Below are 9,069 nucleotides of genomic sequence, written 5' to 3' on the forward strand. Positions count from 1 at the left end.
ATGCTATAGAACTGAGCTTCTCCGCAAATAGACCCAATTTACAGTTATCTGTATTTGTTACTCCGGCATCTGAACAACAGAAAATAGCACTAATTTAAACGCCCAAAGTTTTCCCTCAATTAGGATTCTCATTAATCTCGCTCCCTTCGTATCTGACCCTTCTTTCTTAAATACGTGAATTTTGTTCTTTTCTGCCTCTTTCTCTCTTAACCCACATTCCATTGTTTTCAACTGGACCCCGGTTGGCAGTTCCCCTCCTAGGTAACCTGCTTGCGTCCATCTTAACTTTACTCCCTCCCAGACTTTCTTTATATCCTTCCACTGTCCCTTTCCCCCTGATCTATATTCCATTTTTTTTTCTAGGAACTCATTAAACTTCAGCTTTGGAGTATTGGGGGTCGCCATTGTGAATTTTTAATCGTGATTCAATTTAATTCAATCGGAAATTAATCGTAACTTAATTAATCGGAATTTTACCAGACTACTTGAATATAATTAGAATATACTTAGCCCGTCGTTAGTTAATAACAACGATGTATTCGAGGAGACACTATTGCTCACACTCTGCCTTATCTCAGAGCTTTTCCTTGTATATTCAGTTCGAGAAAAACGATTGGGTTGGTATAGCTTTCGTGGAGCGCGCAACCAAGGGATCTATTCGACTATATAGTCGCAATATTAAATATTATATTCAGATCTTATTTCAATTATACATCAGTCATTTTGTTCCTGATTATACATTTTACACAGAAGTTATAGATACATACAACATGGAAGTTTACATACAACACAGAATTTTCGGATTTATTCAATAACCCTTCTTGAGTTCTCTCTCTCTCTCTCTCTCTCTCTGTCTCTCAAACCATCAACAATCTTAATGGAGACGATTACAACCACATTACATTTTAATATGAACAGTTACAAATACACGTTATCTCTCTGACCCCTATCAGCTTATCTTTATCATTGGACCTCTTATCAGACTGGACTTCGACCGAGTCGCGGGACAACCTCGGCGCCAGGTTTAATGAATAGCAATTAGCTATCCCCTTACTGATATCTATCCCTAATCTCTATCGTGCTGATCCCTATCAGAATTAATACACACATGTCCGACCCCTATCAAAATTATCTCTGACCCCTATCGGAACTAATAATTACACATGTCCGACCCCTATCAGAATTATCTTTGACCCCTATCGGAACTACAGGCCTCAAAAGTGATCCCTCATCATTGAAAGCTATCAGACTGCGCTGACCGGGTCACGGGCTAGACATTAGTCAACAGTGAACTGAATCAAATAAGCAACAATTGTCTTTGTAAACAGTTATTCAAGTGTTCAAATAGTGAAAGTGTAAATAGGTTGTGAGTCACGTCATTGACTGACAGATTTCTATAAATTATTATGTGGTTAGCTGAAAGGAAAAATAGCTATCCAGGCATTGTAAGAGCTGGTAGGCGTCAGCAAAGCCTGAGGAACGTGTCCCTAGTAATGATAGTCTAGGCTTCAGGTAGCTGACTAAACTCAATTCCATGATTTATCATTGAGTTGAGCAGCAACTACTGTGTGCAGACTGGAGCTGATGTCACATAATAATATAATGTCTTGTGTAACGGCATGCTATTACTTTGGGTGCTGGAATTGATTGTTTTTAGTTTTTTTAAACACACAGTCGCTGTTCAACAATAAACCCCCACCCCTTGCTCGAAATCAGAGCTAAAGTTCATATTTGATGTGGCGCAATTAATGTGTGTATGTACTTTTTACCACTATGCTGCACAACATTCAATCTTGTGTGACTCCATGTGTGCCCACGCACACACATAGTCTCTTGGTTTGTATCTAGAGGGCTGGCAGAGGCAGCAGTGATATACATTTACATTTAAGTCATTTAGCAGACGCTCTTATCCAGAGCGACTTACAAATTGGTGCATTCACCTTATGACATCCAGTGGAACAGCCACTTTACAATAGTGCATCTAAATCTTTTAAGGGGGGGGGGTGAGAAGGATTACTTTATCCTATCCTAGGTATTCCTTAAAGAGGTGTGGTTTCAGGTGTCTCCGGAAGGTGGTGATTGACTCCGCTGTCCTGGCGTCGTGAGGGAGTTTGTTCCACCATTGGGGGGAAGTGCCTTGCGAAAGTATTCGGCCCCCTTGAACTTTGCGACCTTTTGCCACATTTCAGGCTTCTAACATAAAGATATAAAACTGTATTTTTTTGTGAAGAATCAACAACAAGTGGGACACAATCATGAAGTGGAACGACATTTATTGGATATTTCAAACTTTTTTAACAAATCAAAAACTGAAAAATTGGGCGTGCAAAATTATTCAGCCCCCTTAAGTTAATACTTTGTAGCGCCACCTTTTGCTGCGATTACAGCTGTAAGTCGCTTGGGGTATGTCTCTATCAGTTTTGCACATCGAGAGACTGACAGCCTAATGTCTAGCCTGCTCATTTAACATTTAAGTAACTTAGCAGACACACTATCCAGAACTACTTACAGTAGTGAGTGAACACATTTTCATACTGGTCCCTCGTAGGAATCAAAACCACAATCCTTGACCCGGTCAACCACAATCCTTGTTACACACCCAACACTCTACCAACAGAGCCAAATGGGACTCAGACTATGCCGTGAGGATGGGACCATCAAGTCTGGGTGTCTCAGTTCACATGCTTTCTGACTCTTCCGTAGGGCCCACTCAGGTAATATACACATAAAACAAATGTCAAATATTGTATATGGACCTCTCTTATCTTTTTTTTTTTGTATCTCTTACTCTCTCTCTCTTCCTCTTTCTGTAAATCTCTCCCTCTCTGTGTCTGTTTGGTTGGTCTCTAGGGAGGAGGCTTTCAAGTTTGTACGTCTGGATGGCACTGTAAAAAAGAAGAGAAAGGAGATCCAGAGCGACGCACGTGTCAGCCCATTGAACAAGCAGCTATCATTCAAAACTGGACTGGTGGGCCTAAAGGCAACCTCACAGCTGCCTCTCATCTTCCTCATGGACCCAGCCTGGAACTTAGCAACAGAGGACCGCTGTAACCACTTCGGCCAGAAGAGGGACATTGTCATCCTTACGTTTATATAGTAAAGGAGTCCGTAGGGGAGAACATGGTGAGGATTCAGAGGCAGAAGTAGGATTTGGTAGAGGAAGATGTCACATATGTATGTATGTATATATGTATGTATGTATGTATGTATGTATGTATGTATGTATGTATGTATGTATGTATGTATGTATGTATGTATGTATGTATGTATATTATTTTACTGCTCTAGGGATATAATTATTGTTTGGACAACCTTCTGTACTATTATGTGTTGATTTCTACCTTACATTTTGTCACTCATTGTGCGATGCCCAATGCAGAGAATACCGGAAGAAGAATTGTTATTTAATTACCACAGTGAATTATTGTAATGTTTGTGTAACCGATCGCTGCAGCTGTACATAATCTATTGGTAAATAGCCCACCCATTTTCACCTACCTCATTCCCATACTGTTTTTATACTGTTTTATTTATTTACTTTTCTGCTCTTTTGCACACCAATATCTCTACCTGTACATGACCATCTGATCATTTATCACTCCAGTGTTAATCTGCAAAATTGTAATTATTCGCCTACCTCATGCCTTTTGCACACATTGTATATAGACTGCCCCTTTTTTTCTACTGTGTTATTGACTTGTTAATTGTTTACTCCATGTGTAACTCTGTGTTGTCTGTTCACACTGCTATGCTTTATCTTGGCCAGGTCGCAGTTGCAAATGAGAACTTGTTCTCAACTAGCCTACCTGGTTAAATAAAGGTGAAATAAAAAATATGTGTCAATTAATCCCATAAGGGATGGGTTGGCGATTTGACACGAAAATAAAATGTAAGTCATTCATTCATTCATTCATTGAAAACATTTCATTCATATAGGTGATAATTCAAGAAAAATTGTGTTTGATTACTGCTCCAATTCACACTTTCACCAAAGTTCAGAATGGTAAAGAATAGGGAATAAAACATTGTTCTTTTCAACTGCAAGCACTGCTTTGGGACTCCTGGTTATACACCACATGACCGCACCATCAGACCAGACTACATTGATGTGTGATTTTGACTCCCTTTATCATTAATAGTCTACTAGGTATAGCTTTTATAACAGTGTCATATTCCTTGCTTGAAACCTCAAAGTTGTATCTTTCCATAAATTATCTCCGCATAAATAGATTCCCACTGATACTAAGTAATTGGCTGACAAGGATAATATTTTTCAAGAACCAATTACATAACCAATAACATCTTGTTTCTATGTAATATCGACCCATTAGTCCATATAAAACATTCATGAGGTGAAAAGTTGTTTATACAGCAAAGCCCAGCACATTAAAGCCTGCTTGTGAAAAGCCACCAATTTCACAGGAAGTGTACTTACAATATAATGGACATTGTTGTAAAAATTAAACCCTCCGAGCTTCAGAAAAAACAAAATGAGGTTACAATATTCCAAAATTAAGTTGTTCAATAGCCTATAGAACATTTACATTTACATTTAAGTCATTTAGCAGACGCTCTTATCCAGAGCGACTTACAAATTGGTGCTTTCACCTTATGACATCCAGTGGAACAGCCACTTTACAATAGTGCATCTAGGTCTTTTAAGGGGGGGTGAGAAGGATTACTTTATCCTATCCTAGGTATTCCTTAAAGAGGTGGGGTTTCAGGTGTCTCCGGAAGGTGGTGATTGACTCCGCTGTCCTGGCGTCGTGAGGGAGTTTGTTCCACCATTGGGGGCCAGAGCAGCGAACAGTTTTGACTGGGCTGAGCGGGAACTGTACTTCCTCAGTGGTAGGGAGGCGAGCAGGCCAGAGGTGGATGAACGCAGTGCCCTTGTTTGGGTGTAGGGCCTGATCAGAGCCTGGAGGTACTGAGGTGCCGTTCCCCTCACAGCTCCGTAGGCAAGCACCATGGTCTTGTAGCGGATGCGAGATTCAACTGGAAGCCAGTGGAGAGAGCGGAGGAGCGGGGTGACGTGAGAGAACTTGGGAAGGTTGAACACCAGACGGGCTGCGGCGTTCTGGATGAGTTGTAGGGGTTTAATGGCACAGGCAGGGAGCCCAGCCAACAGCGAGTTGCAGTAATCCAGACGGGAGATGACAAGTGCCTGGATTAGGACCTGCGCCGCTTCCTGTGTGAGGCAGGGTCGTACTCTGCGGATGTTGTAGAGCATGAACCTACAGGAACGGGCCACCGCCTTGATGTTATTTGAGAACGACAGGGTGTTGTCCAGGATCACGCCAAGGTTCTTAGCGCTCTGGGACGAGGACACAATGGAGTTGTCAACCGTGATGGCGAGATCATGGAACGGGCAGTCCTTTCCCGGGAGGAAGAGCAGCTCCGTCTTGCCGAGGTTCAGCTTGAGGTGATGATCCGTCATCCACACTGATATGTCTGCCAGACATGCAGAGATGCGATTCGCCACCTGGTCGTCAGAAGGGGAAAGGAGAAGATTAATTGTGTGTCGTCTGCATAGCAATGATAGGAGAGACCATGTGAGGTTATGACAGAGCCAAGTGACTTGGTGTATAGCGAGAATAGGAGAGGGCCTAGAACAGAGCCCTGGGGGACACCAGTGGTGAGAGCACGTGGTGAGGAGACGGATTCTCGCCACGCCACCTGGTAGGAGCGACCTGTCAGGTAGGACGCAATCCAAGCGTGGGCCGCGCCGGAGATGCCCAACTCGGAGAGGGTGGAGAGGAGGATCTGATGGTTCACAGTATCGAAGGCAGCCGATAGGTCTAGAAGGATGAGAGCAGAGGAGAGAGAGTTAGCTTTAGCAGTGCGGAGCGCCTCCGTGATACAGAGAAGAGCAGTCTCAGTTGAATGACTAGTCTTGAAACCTGACTGATTTGGATCAAGAAGGTCATTCTGAGAGAGATAGCGGGAGAGCTGGCCAAGGACGGCACGTTCAAGAGTTTTGGAGAGAAAAGAAAGAAGGGATACTGGTCTGTAGTTGTTGACATCGGAGGGATCGAGTGTAGGTTTTTTCAGAAGGGGTGCAACTCTCGCTCTCTTGAAGACGGGAGGGACGTAGCCAGCGGTCAGGGATGAGTTGATGAGCGAGGTGAGGTAAGGGAGAAGGTCACCGGAGATGGTCTGGAGAAGAGAGGAGGGGATAGGGTCAAGCGGGCAGGTTGTTGGGCGGCCGGCCGTCACAAGACGCGAGATGTCATCTGGAGAGAGAGGGGAGAAAGAGGTCAGAGCACAGGGTAGGGCAGTGTGAGCAGAACCAGCGGTGTCGTTTGACTTAGCAAACGAGGATCGGATGTCGTCGACCTTCTTTTCAAAATGGTTGACGAAGTCATCTGCAGAGAGGGAGGAGGGGGGGGGGGGAGGAGGATTCAAGAGGGAGGAGAAGGTGGCAAAGAGCTTCCTAGGGTTAGAGGCAGATGCTTGGAATTTAGAGTGGTAGAAAGTGGCTTTAGCAGCAGAGACAGAGGAGGAAAATGTAGAGAGGAGGGAGTGAAAGGATGCCAGGTCCGCAGGGAGGCGAGTTTTCCTCCATTTCCGCTCGGCTGCCCGAAGCCCTGTTCTGTGAGCTCGCAATGAGTCGTCGAGCCACGGAGCGGGAGGGGAGGACCGAGCCGGCCTGGAGGATAGGGGACATAGAGAGTCAAAGGATGCAGAAAGGGAGGAGAGGAGGGTTGAGGAGGCAGAATCAGGAGATAGGTTGGAGAAGGTTTGAGCAGAGGGAAGAGATGATAGGATGGAAGAGGAGAGAGTAGCGGGGGAGAGAGAGCGAAGGTTGGGACGGCGCGATACCATCCGAGTAGGGGCAGTGTGGGAAGTGTTGGATGAGAGCGAGAGGGAAAAGGATACAAGGTAGTGGTCGGAGACTTGGAGGGGAGTTGCAATGAGGTTAGTGGAGGAACAGCATCTAGTAAAGATGAGGTCGAGCGTATTGCCTGCCTTGTGAGTAGGGGGGAAGGTGAGAGGGTGAGGTCAAAAGAGGAGAGGAGTGGAAAGAAGGAGGCAGAGAGGAATGAGTCAAAGGTAGACGTGGGGAGGTTAAAGTCGCCCAGAACTGTGAGAGGTGAGCCGTCCTCAGGAAAGGAGCTTATCAAGGCATCAAGCTCATTGATGAACTCTCCGAGGGAACCTGGAGGGCGATAAATGATAAGGATGTTAAGCTTGAAAGGGCTGGTAACTGTGACAGCATGGAATTCAAAGGAGGCGATAGACAGATGGGTAAGGGGAGAAAGAGAGAATGACCACTTAGGAGAGATGAGGATCCCGGTGCCACCACCCCGCTGACCAGAAGCTCTCGGGGTGTGCGAGAGCACGTGGGCGGACGAAGAGAGAGCAGTAGGAGTAGCGGTGTTGTCTGTGGTGATCCATGTTTCCGTCAGAGCCAAGAAGTCGAGGGACTGGAGGGAGGCATAGGCTGAGATGAACTCTGCCTTGTTGGCCGCAGATCGGCAGTTCCAGAGGCTACCGGAGACCTGGAACTCCACGTGGGTCGTGCGCGCTGGGACCACCAGATTAGGGTGGCCGCGGCCATGCGGTGTGGAGCGTTTGTATGGTCTGTGCAGAGAGGAGAGAACAGGGATAGACAGACACACAGTTGACTATAGAAGAAACATCAAGTGGTCTGATGAAACCAAGATTAAACTCTTTGGCCTGAATGCCAAGCATGACGTCGGGAGGAAACCTGTACCATCTCTATGGTGAAGCATGGCGGTGGCAGCATCATACTGTGGGGATGTTTTTCAGCTGCAGGGACTGTGGAGACTAGTCAGGATCGGGGAAAAGATGAACGGAGCGAAGTACAGAGAGATCCTTGATGAAAACTTGCTGCAGAGCGATCAGGACCTCAGACTGGGGAGAATGTTCACCTTCCAATAGGACAACGACCCTAAGCACACAGCCAAGACAATGCAGGAGTGGCTTTGGGACAAATCTCTGAATGTCCTTGAGTGGCCCAGCCAGAGCACGGAGTTGAACCCGATCAAAGATCTCTGGAGAGATCTGAAAATAGCTGTGCAGCAACGCTCCCCATCCAACCTGACAGAGCTTGAGAAGATCTGCAGAGAAGAATGGGAGAAACTCCCCAAATACTGGTGTGCCACACTAGTAGTGTCCCACCCAAGAAGGATCGGGCTGTAATCGCTGCCAAAAGTGCTTCAACAAAATATTGAGTAAAGGGTCTGAATAATTGTGTAAATGGAATATTTCTTTTTTTAAATATTTCTTTAAATAAATTAGCAAACATTTCTAAAAAACAATTTTTGCTTTGTCATTATGGGGTATTGTGTGTAGATTGAGGGGAAAAAACTATTTCATACATTTTATAATAAGGCTTGTAGTGGTTATTTCTGTATTACCAATTAAGGAGAGACAAACTTATCACACAAGTCAGAGTTATACTTAAACAAAATCTTTATTCACTTATTAATAAGGGAGCAGGTCAATACAACACACACATACAAGGTGCCCTTGGAAGATAATAAAAGAACAGGATGGGCTGAAGAACTGTGGTCTCTTCTCAGAGGCTCTTTGTCTTATGCCGAGTGACCAGGTTACTCAGAAGCAAAGAGACATTGAAACAATACAGGTCTACCTGTTCCTTGAGCTGATCTCTATCTCATGTCCTTGACTACATGCCCAGAACAGCTGTGGGGAGTGAACGTGGAAGAGAAGAACCATCCTTTCTCAGAAGCACAGCATTGACACTGAAGAAATGTCTTTACTATTTGTTAAGCATATTAAATTGTTAAGTATTAATATTAAACAAATCACTTAAAATAGTGATTATTCTCTCACAGACTGTAACCTAACAAAATGTGGAAAAAGTCAAGGGGTCTGAATACTTTCCGAAGGCACTGTAGGTTACAGTATCTAGCTCCCGAGTGGCACAGCGGTCTAAGGCACTGCATCTCAATGCTTGAGGTGTCACAGATGGTTTGAATCCAGGCTGTATCACAACCGGTCGTGATTGGGAGTCCCATAGGGCGGCGCCCAGCGTCATCCAGGTTTGGCTGGTGTAGGCCTTCATTGTAAATGAGAATT

The sequence above is a fragment of the Oncorhynchus nerka genome, linkage group LG9b, assembly GCF_034236695.1.
Source record: "Oncorhynchus nerka isolate Pitt River linkage group LG9b, Oner_Uvic_2.0, whole genome shotgun sequence".
Lineage (NCBI taxonomy): Eukaryota > Metazoa > Chordata > Actinopteri > Salmoniformes > Salmonidae > Oncorhynchus > Oncorhynchus nerka.